The sequence below is a fragment of the Balearica regulorum genome, chromosome W, assembly GCF_011004875.1.
Source record: "Balearica regulorum gibbericeps isolate bBalReg1 chromosome W, bBalReg1.pri, whole genome shotgun sequence".
NCBI classification, from domain to species: domain Eukaryota; kingdom Metazoa; phylum Chordata; class Aves; order Gruiformes; family Gruidae; genus Balearica; species Balearica regulorum.
In genome coordinates, this window is record NC_046219.1 from 8290498 (window position 1) to 8305902 (window position 15405).

The 15405-nt window shown below is 43.3% G+C and overlaps 1 long non-coding RNA gene across 1 annotated transcript in view; it reads left to right on the forward strand.

The window, feature by feature from the left end:
* Positions 1–15405, forward strand: part of LOC142599252 (uncharacterized) — a 404930-nt gene that overhangs the window by 46231 nt on the left and 343294 nt on the right. Inside the window, exon 2 of the long non-coding RNA XR_012832881.1 lies at positions 3679–3777. This is a non-coding gene — a long non-coding RNA (uncharacterized LOC142599252). The remainder of the gene's footprint in view (positions 1–3678; positions 3778–15405) is intronic.

Sequence of the window (15405 nt, forward strand, 5' to 3'; positions counted from 1 at the left end):
ATAGACTTATCCACAGCCACAGTCGCTTCGAGGTGCACCTGTTCCAGAGTGGCCTTCTCCATTGGCCACAATGCCTTCATAGGTATACTTGCTCCAGCGTGGCCTTGCCCACAGTCACAGTCACTCCAGTCCCTTCAGAAATAAACCTGCCCTGTTGTGGGCTCATCCATGGCCACACACTTTAAGGTGCTCCAGCATGACCCCATGCACAGCCACCAATGCTTCAAGGTGTACCTTCTCCAGCGTGGACTTATCCTTGGGCCACAATCCCTTCAGAGGTATACCTGCTGCAGCAAAGACATAGCCACGGCCACAGACGCTTCAACATATACCTGCTCTGGTGTGGTCTTATTCATGGCTACAGATGCTTCAGGGTGTCCAGGGTGTCCTGGTCCCACATGGACTCATCCACAGGTCACAGTTCCTTTGACTCGAGTGCACATTGGAGTTCCAGCCTGTTCAGTACAGCAGCACAGAAACAGCAGCGATGCCCTGGCCATGTGCCAGCCCAGGCACATCGCCATTGCTGTTATCAACATGTTCCCAGGCCCAGTAGAGTAAGAAGATAAGCAGTACAGCAGTACAGCGAGCAGTGAAAGCAAAAAGCAGACACTAACGAGATCTATACTCTACTATACAGTAAGGCAAGCAAGCCCCATGGCTAGCACAGGGACCTGTCAATTAATAGCTAGACAACACTTTGAGCCCTACGTTGGGTGCCAAAATGACTGTCATGGTTTAGCCACGGCCGGCAACTAAACACCACATAGCCACTTGCTCACTCGCCCCACCGGCAGGATGGGAGACAGAATCAGAAAAGTGAAAGTGAGAAAATTCATGGGTTGAGATAAAGACAGTTTAATAAGTAAAGCAAAACTGCACAAGCAAGCAAAGCAAGACAAGGAATTCATTCACCACTTCCCATCGACTCTGTGTAAGCACTGCTCAACAATAACAAAAACATCTCTATATTATCAACATTGTTTCCAGCACAAATGCAAAATATAGCCCCATACTAGCTACTCTGAAGAAAAATTAACTCTATCTCAACTGAAACCAGGACAAGCAGTTAACACATAACAGTTATGCCATAGCTGATGTAGAGTTATCCAGCAAATGCCTGAAGACTATAGAAGTAATTACACTGATGTATGCACAATCAGGAAAACTCCCTGAGCTTCCCACAGTGTTGAGCACATATTTGTGCGCCCAGTATATTCTGTGCATCTGATGTTTTCCTTTTAACTATAAAATTAGTCCTCCAAATCGCCAACATATTAGCTTCACAGTAAGAACACTAAAAAACAATTCAGCAAGTTAAAGTTCCTATAGCAACGATTAAAATCTGTGAAGTCTGTGAAGAAGAGAAAGTTAGGTCCATTAACTCAGTTATGAATGAATTAAAAAAAAATTACCTGGACTTGTGCAAAGCATTTCACACTGTTCCATATGACATCCTTGTCTCTAAATTGGAGAGACATGGATTTGATGGATGGACCACTTGGTGGATAAGGAATTGGCTGGATGGTCGCACTCAAAGAGTTGTGGTCAATGGCTCAATGTCCAAGTGGAGAACGGTGACGAGTGGTGTTCCTCAGGGGTCGGTACTGGGACATCTTTGTCGGTGACATGGACAGTGGGATCGAGTGTACCCTCAGCAAGTTTGTTAACAACACTAAGCTGTGTGGTGTGGTTGAAACACTGGAGGGAAGTGATGCCATCCAGAGGGACCTTGACAGGCTGGAGAGGTGGGCCCGTGCGAACCGCATGAAGTTCAGCAAGGCCAAGTGCAAGGCCCTGCATATGGGCTGGGGCAATCCCAAGCACAACTACAGGCTGGGTGGAGAATGGATTGAAAGCAGCCCTGAGGAAAAGGACTTCGGGGTATTGGCGGATGAGAAGCATATCATGAGCCAGCAATGCGCGTTTGCAGCCCAGAAAGCCAACCGTGTCCTGGACTGCATCAAAAGAAGCGTGACCAGCAGGTCGAGGGAGGTGATTCTGCCCCTCTACTCCACTCTCGTGAGACCCCACCTGGAGTACTGCATCCAGCTCCTGGGCCCCCAACATAAGGACATTGAACTGTTGGAGCAAGTCCAGAGGAGGGCCACGAAGATGATCAGAGGGCTGGCGTACCAGAAGGCTCCGGGGAGACCTAATTGCGGCCTTCCAGTACCTGAAGGGGACCTACAGGAAATCTGGAGAGCAAATTTTTACAAGGGCTGCATGGTGCTTAGTTGCCAACTGGGGTTAAACCATGACATAGGACAAGGGGTAATGGCTTTAAACTGAAAGAGGGCAGATTTAGATTAGATGTTAGGAAGAAATTCTTTACTGTGAGCGTGGCGAGACACTGGAACAGGTTGCCCAGGGAGGTTGTGGATGCCCCCTCCCTGGAAGTGTTCAAGGCCAGGTTGGATGGGGCTTTGGGCAACCTGGTGTAGTGGAGGGTGTCCCTGCCCATGGCAGGGGGGTTGGAACTAGATGATCTTTGAGGTCCCTTCCAACCCAAACCATTCTGTGATCCCATACAGGAAAAAAATAACTAGTAAGAAGCACAATCTGAGCTCTAGGTTATTTTACAGCAGAATATTTGTGCTGATCTGCTCCTTACCCCAGACGGATTTCACATTCTTATGAAGCAGCTCCATCTCTAATCTCTTCCTTTACCCATTCCCTTCTCACTTGAAGAAAGAACAGCTTCAAAATCCCTCTTACATTATTATCCCACATATATACTACAATTAAGCATGGACTGTATGTGAGCCAGAAAATCATTTTGAAATCTCTTTAAATTGAATAAAAAGGTTTTTTAAATTGAGCTAAAGAAAGTATCAAAGAAATTTCAATCAAATAAAAATATGCTTTATTTTTACAGTAGAACTTAAACTTGACCTGAATCATCTGATATAATAAAAGTTGGCTTCAGATGATCATCTCACCCTCTGATGTAATTAAAAACATTTATTTTGATTTAAAAAGCAAAGCAGGTAATTGACTGATACTGAATATTATTTCTATCAAATCTATTTTATGATGCTTAACATTATTTTTTATTCTAGTAGCAATAACAGAAATAACAGATTGGCATAATTAACCAAGTTAATTATTTCCATTATAAGTAGAGTCTCCAATCCTGCAGACACTTCGTACTTTGCTTTACATCTTGTGGTGGGTCGACCCTGGCTGGACACTAGGTGCCCACCAAAGTCGCTCTATCACTCCCCCTTCTCAAATGGACAGGGGAGAGAAAATATAATGAAAGGCTCGTGGGTCAAGATAAGGACAGGGAGAGATCACTCACCAATTATCGTCATGGGCAAAACAGACTGAACTTAGAAAAATTCATCTAATTTATTACCAAACAAAACAGAGTAGAGTAATGAGAAATAAAATCAAATCTTAAAACACCTTCCCCCACCCCTCCCTTCTTCCCAGGCTTAACTTCACTCCTGATTTGTCTGTCTCCTTCCCTCCAGCGGCACAGAGGGACAGGGAATGGGGGTTGTGGTCAGTTCATCATAAGCTGTCTCTGCTACTCCTTCCTCCTAAGGGGGAGGACTCCTCACACTCTTCCCCTGCTCCACTGTGGGGTCCCTCTCACAGGAGACAGTCCTTCACGAACTTCTCCAACGTGAGCCCTTCCCACGGGCTACAGTCCTTCACAAACTGCTCCAGCATGGGTCTCTCCCATGGGGTGCAGACCTTCAGGAGCAAACTGCTCCAGCGTGGGGTCCCCCACGGGGTCACAAGTCCTGTCAGCAAACCTGCTCCCACGTGGAATTCTCTCTCCATGGGTCCACAGGTCCTGCCAGGAGCTTGCTCCAGCGAGGGCTTCCCACAGGGTCACAGCCTCCTTCAGGTGCCTCCACCTGCTCTGGTGTGGGGTCTTCCATGGTCTGCAGGGTGGACGTCTGCTCCACCATCATCTTCCATGGGCTGCAGGGGGACAACCTGCCTCACCATGGTCGTCACAGACTGCAGGGGAATCTCTGCTCTGGCACCTGTAGCAGCTCCTCCCCTTCCTTCTTCATTGACATTGTTGTTTTCAAAGTTGTTTCTCACATCTTCTCACTCATCTCTCTGGTTGCAAAAACTGCCACTAGTTTTTTGGGTTTTTTTTCATTATTAAACATGTTATCACAGAGGTGCTACCACCATTGCTGACTGGCTTGGCCTTGGCCAGTGGCGGGTCTGTCTTGGAGCTGGCTGGTATTGGCTCTATCAGACCTAAGGGAAGCTTCTAACAACTTCTTGCAGAAGCCACCTCTGTAGACCCAGCCCCACTACCAAACCCTTGCCATGCAAAGCCAATACACATCTAAATAATTCCACTGTGTTATTCAAAGTACAGTATAATTTATTATACCTGTATCTGTGTCCTCGTTTCAGCTGAAATACAGTTAATTTTCTTCATTGTAGCTAGTATGGGGCTATGTTTTGCATTTGTCCTGAAAACAGTGTTGATTGATTGATAATATAGAGATGTTTTAGTTACTGCTGAGCAGTGCTTACACAGAGTCAAGGCCTTTTCTGCTTCTCACACCACCCCACAAGCGAGTAGGCTAGGGGTGCACAAGAAGTTGGGAGGGGACACAGCTGGGACAGCTGACCCCAACTGACCAAAGGGATATTGCATACCATATGACATCATGCTCAGCATATAAGGGGTTGTGGGGAGGGGGGAGCGGGGACATGTGGACTGATGACATTTGTCTTCCCAAGTAACCATTATGCATGATGGAGCCCTGCTTTGCTGGAGAAGACTGAACACCTGCCTGCCGATGGGGAGTAGTGAATGAATTCCATGCTTTGCTTTGCTTTGCTTTGCTTGTGTGCTTTTGCTTTCCCTATTAAACTGTCTTTATCTCAACCCATGAGTTTTCTCACTTTTACTCTTCCAATTGCCTCCCCCAACCTGCCGGGGGGGAGTGAGTGAGCAGCTGTGTGGTGCTTAGTTGCTAGCTGGGTTTAAACCAAAACAATCTGAAAAATATATTAAATTATAAAAAAAATTGTAAGAATATTAATCGTATTATATAGACTTAAAAATCTCGAGACTAAAAGTTTAAAATCTACAAACACTTCCAAACAATTACTTAATCTTATGTTTGAGCATTTGCAAGAGAGTTGTAAGTCGATATCCATGGACTGTGCTTCCATTCCAAGTATTCTGCACTTAGTATTTTCCTCTTTTTAGGTTTCAGTCAATTAAATTTTTGTCTTTACCAGTCTAATTTATTATAAAACAGTTGCCTAAATGTTATATTTAAGCTGGCATAGATATCATTTTTACATTTAGTATCACAAGAACAGGTCTTGTAACAATGCCACCATGACATTAATTTGATCAGTGCTGTTAGAGGGCACTTATTTGTCAAATATAAACATTTTATTATGTAAACAATATTTTTACCATATTTAAGTAAAGTAATTGATTTTAAAAACATCTTCTGAATAATGGAACTGCTTTACTATTGCTTAAATTCCAGAGGAGGGCCACAAAGATGATCAGAGGGCTGGAGCACCTCTCCCATGAGGACAGGCTGAGAGAGTTGGGATTGTTCAGCCTGGAGAAAAGAAGGCTCCGGGGAGACCTTATTGCAGCCTTCCAGTACCTGAAGGGGGCCTACAGGAAAGATGGTGAGGGACTGTTGTCCTGGTTCTAGCAAGGATAGAGTTAATTTCACAAGGAGCCAGGACAGGTGAGCCAAGCTGGCCGGGGGCTATTCCATACCATGTGACGTCATGCTCACCATAAAAGGGGGCTAGTCGGGCAGGGGCGGGCTCGGCATGGCTCCGGATGGGCTGAGTGTCTGGTTGGTTGGTCCTCGGATTGGTAAATCGTTCTCTGTTATCACCCATTGTTACTATCTGTTATCAGCAGTGTTGTTGATTGTTTTCCCTCTCCCTTGCTGTCCCAGTAAACTGCCCTTATCCCAACCCCCGAGGCTTTGCCGTTGTTTTTCCCTTCTCCTCCCCATCCCGCCGGGGGAGGGGTGAGCGAGCTGCCCGTGGCACTTAGCTGCCGGCTGGGGCTAAACCACGTCAACTGTTTATCAGGGAGTCTAGTGATAGGACAAGGGGTAATGGGTTTAAGCTGAAGGAGGGTCGATTTAGATTAGATGTTAGAAAGAAATTCTTTACTGTGAGGGTGGTGAGGCACTGGAACAGGTTGCCCAAAGAGGTTGTGGAGGCCCCATCTCTGGAAGTGTTTAAGGCCAGCTTGGATGAGGCTTTGGGCAACCTGGTCTAGTGGAGGGTGTCCCTGTCCATGGCAAGGGAGTTGGAACTAGATGATCTTTGAGGTCCCTTCCAACCCTAACCATTCTATGATTCTATGATTCTATGAAAGAATTTACTGCATAATATACCAAAACTCCTCATACACTATCAACATTTTTACATGTTTTACACTATAAAGTAATGAAAATTATTCTTGGTACAGATGAGTTCCATTAGACGGACAAGAAAAGCAGTTCAGCTGTAACACTAATGAAATATTTCTATGGTTTGCTGAAGACAGTGCTCATTTGTGTTACAAGACAAATGCTGGTGACTGGACTAGTGGATCCCACCTGTGGAACATCTCATCATCATAAACAATGCTTTTAACAATGTTTCTAATTAAATATGTAATTTTAAGGATGAACCTTGTTTTGTGATAAAATTCTCAGAGTTGATAGAAGTCTATTTGTCCAAAAAGCTGGGATTCTTAGCATTAAACTATATATTATCTCTCAGTTGGTTTGAATTTAAACTGTTTTATTAGCTAAAAATATTGAAGTCTACCCACTAAACCAAAACTCAGAGCTTAACAAGTCAAACAGTTGAAATAATGATAACATCTGGAGGATACCCTTTTAAAAAAAATTCATTTTCTTACTAAAATTACTGGAAGAGAACATTTATTGCCAATCAAGATCAATGAAGTAAAATAATACAATGAAGAAAAATATCAAGATATCATAGCAAGAAGTAGTCTTACTGGAACAATATAAAATTAAAAAGTCTGCCAATAATCTTTCTACTAGGGTGCATCTTCTCTTTTAGTTTGTACATTACACCTGTTATTCACTGCTAGAATAACAAAGGTCACTGAAACACAGAGAATTGATCCCATAGTCTTCAACAGTACTTTTCCTTTATCTAAAAATAAACCAACAACAACAGAAAAAATGAAAGAATTTTAATAGTATTTCTCCTTTCTATCATAAAGTGCATGCATAATAAAATAAAAAATAATACATGTACAGTAATTTAGGTTTTTTACTTAAAAATTCATAGCTACTAACAGAACTATAAGTTACTTCTCTTTTACCACCATTAGCATTTCAGATCTGGTTTTCATTTGTTGATTAGTCAGTAAAATCCTATTCTTATTTTCACTGATCTACTAATGATTATCAATAAATATTCTCAAATTAGGAATGCTAGTTGAAATTTTATGTAAAACTCTTTCTCATGGCTTTTAAGTTACCAAAACTCAAATTCTCACAGCAGTTGTTAGAGTTCATCTGATTTTTACATTTTAAAACTAAAAATACTTTGATGGTTGTAAAATAAATCAATAGTCACTCCTCATTCAAGCTATCTGTATCAAAATTTTATGCTAAACATATTTTATATCTGTAATATCCATGCATTTTCCTAAAAAAAAATGTAATTCATCTCATTCTTAAAAAAGTTGTCAGATAGTAAATGGAAGGATACAGAGTTCACATTCTAAAGAGATAAATACAGACAAAGAAAACAGATAAGACTAAATTGAGATGTGTCAGTCGTTTAACTTGTAGAAAACAAATTTTTATTATTCCTGTTGATTGCCCTAACACTCATTTTTGGGCACCAGGCAGCTTGAGTTATGTTATCTGTGGGCATTTAAACAGTACCAGCAAGTACCTTAACTTTCCAAACTCATTTTTCCATAGAAAGTAGAATGCCAAATAACTGTTTGGAGACGTGAAAATGTAAAAAGAATGATCATAGAATCATAGAATGGTTTGGGTTGCAAGGGACCTCAAAGATCATCTAGTTCCAACCCCTTCTGCTGCGGGCAGGGACACCCTCTACTAGACCAGGTTGCCCAAAGCCCCATCCAACCTGGCCTTAAACACTTCCAGGGAGGGGGCCTCCACAACCTCTCTGGGTAACCTGTTCCAGTGCCTCACCACCCTCACAGTAAATAATTTCTTCCTAACATCTAATCTAAATCGACCCTCCTTCAGCTTGAACTCATTACCCCCTGTCCTGTCACTACACTCCCTGATAAACAGTCCCTCCCCATCTTTCCTGTAGGCCCCCTTCAGGTATTGGAAGGCTGCCATAAGGTCTCCCCAGAGCCTTCTTTTCTCCAGGCTGAACCATCCCAACTCTCTCAGCCTGTCCTCATAGGAGAGGTGCTCCAGCCCTCTGATCAGCTTTGTGGCCCTCCCCTGGACTTGCTCCAACAGCTCCATGTCTCTCCTGTACTGGGGCCCCCAGAGCTGGATGCAGTACTCCAGGTGGGGTCTCACAAGAGTGGAGTAGAGGGGCAGAATCACCTCCCTCGACCTGCTGGTCACGCCTCTTTTGATGCAGCCCAGGGCACGGTTGGCTTTCTGGGCTGCAAGCACGCATTGCCAGCTCATGTTGAGCTTCTCATCAATCAATACCCCCAAGTCCTTCTCCTCAGGGCTGCTCTCAATCCATTCTCTGCCCAGCCTATAGTTGTGTTTGGGATTGCCCCAACCCACATGCAGGACCTTGCACTTGGCCTTGTTGAACTTCATGTGGTTCGCATTGGCTCACCTCTCAAGCCTGTCAAGGTCACTCTTCCCTTATCCAGCAATGCTGTATCCCCATCATAGAATTCCACCAAGTTTGTCAGGCACGATTTGCCCTTAGTAAAGCCATGTTGGCTGTCTCCAGTCACCTCCTTATTTTTCACGTGCCTGAGCATAGCTTCCAAGAGGATCTTATCAGTTTTGCTAATTTAACTTGGTTTAATCATTGCCACTGATTTATTAGATATATTAAGCTGTTAAAAATATTTTTATATGGACTGAGACCTCTATTTTCATTCATTTTATTGTTGCCTGGTCACACAGTATAGGAAAATGGTTATGTCAGGGCTAAATGCCCAGAACATTTGAAGCATCTCATGCTGAAACAACAGCGGTCTTTGTTGGACACCATCTGCTAGCAGAATTATTTATTATTTACAGAATAAATAAAATCATTGTGTGTCTATTAATACAGATGCATTGCACTTCCACAAACTGAATTACATTTATGCTCAGACTACATACTATTAATGTAAGAAGTGTTTCATTTTACATTATGACTGAGCTGGAGTTATAGTGATGCAACACACACGAGATAAGCTTGTTCCATGTGGCCAGATGACTTCAGAAATATTTGATTTTGCTCTTTTGGTTTTTACACAGTCTGCCATGCTTTTAATACCACAAATATTACCTTTCAGTGATCATCCATGTTTTGAATTTGTTAGTATTGCTCATCATTTTGTGTTTTTTCACTAGCTATTAGACATGAGTGAACTGACTTGGCTAAATTATTAATCAGACAAGAAACAGCCCATTAATAAAATCTGCAGACACTAAATAATTATATTCAGTAAGAAAATAGAAATGCATTAAAATACTTATAAAAATTAAAATATGGACGGAAATGAATTCTGTCTTGAAAAGTGCAAGAAAATCATCTGGGAAAAATAGTTAAAAGTACAGATTGTCAATAGGAAGAACCAAATAGTAACATGAAACCCACAGACAATGCAAACAAACCTAATTAAAACCAGCATTGTGGCTATATTCACAGTTCCCTTTAAAATTTTTTGTGGAATTAATATTCTCATCATAACAGTCCTGGCTGAAATTTCATTGTGAAGAATGACATGACAAATGATTTTTGGAAAAGCTAGTTCAAAATTTGTAGCAAACAATTTTTAAAACTGGAGGAAGAAAATGGAAAAAAATCTACTAGGTTACCTAGTTTATCTGCTTCCTCATTTCTACAAGACATGTACTTAAACTGAGAGTACCAAAAAGTGGTATCTGGAATAATCATTTCCTTATGTTTCATAATTTGGAAAATATTTCTGGTATCCAGTTCAAATATTCTAATTCTCCTCTCCTTTCTAGCATCCTGAATCTTTTCTGTTCTTGTCCTTTAAAAACTGCCATAAGTAACATAGAAGCATAGAATCATTTAGGTTGGAAAAGACCGTTAAGATCATCGAGACCAGTCGTTAACCTAACACTACCAAATCCACCACTAAACCACCACATCTACAAGTACCTCCAGGGATGGTGACTCAACCACTTCCCTAGGTAGCCTATTCCAATGCTTGACAACTCTTTCAGTGAAGAAATTTTTCCTAATATCCAATCTAAACCTCCCCTGACGCAACTTGGGAGGCTATTTCCTCTTGTCTTATCACTTCTTACTCGGGAGAAGAGACCGACACCCACCTCTATGCAACCTCCTTTCAGGTAGTTGTACAGAGCAATAAGGTCTCCCCTCAGCCTCCTTTTCTCCAGACTAAACAACCTCAGTTCCCTCAGCCACTCCTCCATAAGACTTGTTCTCTAGATCCTTCACCAGCTTCGTTGCCCTTCTCTGGACATGCTCCAGCACCTCAATGTCCTTCTTGTACTGAGGGGCCCAAAACTGAACACAGTATCTGAGGTGCAGCCTCACCAGTGACGAGTACAGGGGGATGATCACTTCCTTAGTCCTGCTGGCCACACTATTCCTGATACAAGCCAGAAGGCTATTGGCCTTCTTGGCCACCTGGGCACACTGCTGGCTCATATTCAGCCAGCTATCGACCAATCCCTCAGGTCCTTTTCTGCCAGGCAGCTTTCCAGGCACTCTTCCCCAAGCCTGTAGCGTTGCATGGGGTTGTTGTGACCCAAGTGCAGGACCCGGCACTTAGCCTTGTTGAACCTCATACAGTTGGCCTCAGCCCATTGATCCAGCCTGCCCAGATCCCTCTGCAGAGCCTTCCTACCCTCAAGCAGATCAACACTCCCACCCAACTTGGTGTCGTCTGCAAACTTACTGAGGGTGCACTCAATCCCCTCGTCCAGAACATCGATAAAGATATTAAAGAGAACTGGCCCCAATACTGAGCCCTGGAGAACACCACTGGTGACTGGCCACCAACTGGATTTATCTCCATTCACCACAGCTCTTTCCGCCCGACCATCCAGCCAGTTTTTTACCCAGCAAAGCGTATGCCCATTCAAGTCATGAGCAGCCAATTTCTCCAAGAGAATGCTGTGGGAAACAGTGTCAAAGGCTTTACTAAAGTCTAGGTAGACAACATCCACAGCCTTTCCCTCATCCACTAAGTGGGTCACCTTGTCATAGAAGGAGATCAGGTTAGTCAAGCAGGACATGCCTTTCATAAACCCATGCTGACTGGACCTGATCACCTGGTTGTCCTGTATGTGGCATGTGATGGCACTCAAGATGATCTGCTCCATAACCTTCCCCAGCACTGAGGTCAGACTGACAGGCCTGTATTTCCCCAGATCCTCCTTCCGGCCCTTCTTGTGGATGGATGTCACATTGGCTAACCTCCAGTCAACTGGGACCTCCCCGGTTACCCAGGACTGCTGATAAATGATTCAATGTGGCTTGGTGAGCAAACATGCTATTTTACACCCTTAGATGTGAGTAGATAATAAAGCTTTAGAGGTGATCATGTTTCCACTGTATACATACTGAGGTGATCACAAATACAAAATAAATCATATTTGCTTAATATTGAATTAAAATGTCAGTTAAAGCTGCTCAGTAGTAATTAATCTTGTAGTTCTACTATATTAATTCAATTCTTATCATTTTTTGTAAGTCAAACCATATAAAATGTGTTTGGTTAAAATTATATGCAATTATCTTCCTAAACTGAGTGGAATCCAGAGATACCAAAAGATGCACATGCACTTTCCAAACAGATTTTTGGACAGATTAGCACTCAAAATGCATTAAATAATTCTAATGGTAACTGGCTCCTTTTGAGTTTTCCTCATCCCTTATTAGGTATTGTACTTTTTAAAGAAGAAAAAATAAATACAAAATGCCCAATTTGTAAAGAAAAGCTAGATAGCTATTTTCATGAGTTCATAAAGCAATTAATATTTCTAAGTGAATAAAAAGAGAAGTTCCATGATCTATGATGGTGGGTGGTTGTGGCCATTGGAAGACAAAACCAGTAAAAAAAGAGTATTAAATATCTATATGTCTAGTACTCTGCAAGTAACTCATTAATATTCTGTATAAATGCCTTCCAAAACATACTCCTAATTGAGTTTACTATTTACACTGTCACATCCTTAAAATTCTGACTTCCGAGAAAAGGCTGGTCTTCATATTTGATATAATTTAGGGGAGGAAAACAGTCAGTGTTCATAATTTTCTCAAGTAATGTATTAATAAACAGACTGCAGCTCTATAACTGTTTCACTAGTAAAATATTATACATATTTTCTAATTTTCTTGTATAAAAGAATAATCTCACCTACATATCTGTTCTCAGAAATGACCAAACAGTCATGAACCACAGCACATTTTTTTTAAAATAAGTCTTACAAGAACAAAACATAGAAAAGAAAGATAAATAATTATTTATACTACTGACATTTATATTGCAGGTGTGTTGGGTTTGCCTGGCAAGGTTTGGGTAGCGGGGGGGGGGCTATAGGGATGGCTCCTGTGAGAAGCTGCTAGAAGCTTCCCCTGTGTCTGATAGAGCCAATGCCAGCCGGCTCCAGGATGGACCCGCCCCTGGCCAAGGCCAAGCCAATCAGTGCCTCTGTGATAACATATTTAAGAAAGAGAAAAACAGTTAGAGAGCGCTTTTGCAGCCAGAGAGAGGAGGGAGAAGATGTAAGAAACTCTGCAGCCACCAAGGTCAGTGCAGAAGGAGGGGGAGGAGGTGCTCCAGGTGCCGGAGCAGAGATCCCCCTGCAGCCCGTGGTGAAGACCATGGTGAAGCAGGCTGTCCCCCTGCAGCCCATGGAGGGAGGATGATGGGGAGCAGAGATTCCACCTGCAGCCTGTGGAGGATCCCATGCTGGAGCAGGTGGAGGCACCTGAAGGAGGCTGTGACCCCGTGGGAAGCCCGCGCTGGAGCAAGCTCCTGGCAGGACCCGTGGAGAGAGGAGCCCACGCCAGAGCAGGTTTGCTGACAGGACTTGTGACCCCGTGGGGGACCCATGCTCGAGCAGTCTGTTCCTGAAGGTCTGCACCCCGTGGGAGAGAGTCACGTTGGAGAAGTTCATGAAGGACTGTCTCCCGTGAGAGGGACCCCGTGCTGGAGCAGGGGAAAGATGAGAGGAGTCCTCCCCCTGAGGATGAAGAAGCGGCAGAAACACCACATCATGAACTGACCGTAACCCCCATTCCCCGTCCCCCTGTGCCGCTCTGGGGGCAGAGGTTTGAAGCCGGGAGTGAAGTTGAGCCGGGGAAGATGGGAGGGGTGGGGGGATGTGTTTTAAGATTTGGTTTTGTTTCTCATTCCTCTAGTCTGTTTTGCTTAGTAATAAATTAGATGAATTCCCTCTCTAAGTTCAGTTTGTTTTGCTCATGATGATAATTGGTGAGTGATCTCTCCCTGTCCTTATCTCGACCCACAAGTTTTTTATTATACCTTTTCTGCCCTGTTTAGTGAACAAAGGAGTGATAGAGTGGCTCTGGTGGGCACCTGGCCCCCAGCCAGAGTCAACCCACCACAGCAGGAAATTTCACAATTATAAAACCAAACTCTGTTAATTAAAATTTCAGTGACAAAGCAAGCAATACATGCAGAAACTTTCTTGTAACTCATTACTTTACAAATAATTTCCCTTCTTTATCATCTTGCTCAACAAGAGATTTGCATATGAATGTGTGTATAATACAAGCCCTTAAACACCAGCAATAGTTTACTTGATTTTGGTACACATAACATGATAAAAGTATTCCCATTGCATTTTTTAAGTACACTTGATGTAAACAGTGTATATAAAAAGTAATGAAAAATTGAACTGCGCACTTACAGGGAAGTTGTTGTGCTGACATGTTTCATAGAATCATAGAATGGTTTGGGTTGGAAGGGACCTCAAAGATCATCTAGTTCCAACTCCCTTGCCATGGACAGGGACACCCTCCACTAGACCAGGTTGCCCAAAGCCTCATCCAACCTGGCCTTAAACACTTCCAGGGCCTCCACAACCTCTTTAGGCAACCTGTTCCAGTGCCTCACCACCCTCACAGTGAAGAATTTCTTCCTAACATCTAATCTAAATCGACCCTCTTTTAGCTTAAACCCATTACCCCTTGTCCTGTCACTACACTCCCTGATAAACAGTCCCTCACCAGCTTTCCTGTAGGCCCCCTTCAGGTACTGGATGGCTGCAATTAGGTCTCCCCAGAGCCTTCTCTTCTCCAGGCTGAACAATCCCAACTCTCTCAGCCTGTCCTCATGGGAGAGGTGCTCCAGCCCTCTGATCAGTTTTTTCCCCAAGTCCTTCTCCTCAGGGCTGCTCTCAATCCATTCTCTGCCCAGCCTATAGTCGTGCTTGGGATTGCCCTGACCCATGTGCAGGACCTTGCACTTGGCCTTCTTGAACTTCATGTGGTTCGCACGGGCCCACCTCTCAAGCCTGTCAAGATCCCTCTGGATGGCATCCCTTCCCTCCAGTGTGTCGACCACACCTCACAGCTTGGTGTTGTTGGTAAACTTGCTGAGGGTGCACTCAGTCCCGCTGTCCATGTCACTGCTGTCCATGTTGCCAACAAAGATGTTAAACAACGCCAGTTCCAGTACTGACCCTTGAGGAACGCCACTCGTCACCGTTCTCCACTTGGACATTGAGCTGTTAACCACAGCTCTTTGAGTGCGACCATCCAGCCAATTCCTTATCCACTGAGTGGTCCATCCATCGAATCCATGTCTCTCCAATTTAGAGACAAGGATGTCATGCGGGACAGTGTCAAATGCTTTGCATAAGTCCAGCATGTCCCATGGCTGCATAAATCCATCTTTTATGCGGGTTGCCTCCATCTGCTCTTGGGGTTTGGTTTTTTTTTTGTTTTTTTTTTAAAGTTTTAAAGTTTGTTCACAAGTTATTTTGTAGTCTTTCTTTCCTCATTTTTTTTTTTTCCTGATAATGAACCCTGCACTGGGCTGGCTGCTAGCCAGCTACTTTCATGCACTCTTTCTGAAGGTACTTAACATCAGCTTCGTGTGGCTTGGATGCAGAAAAAACTATTCTGTTTTCCTCATGAGAGTCACATTGATTGTCTTAACAGTCTGTGTTCTGCATCAGTGCAACTGTAAAAATCTCCCCAAGTTTTCTGTCTCACTGTGTTACTAGATAAGAAAAACATCATCCAGACCATCTTTGACAT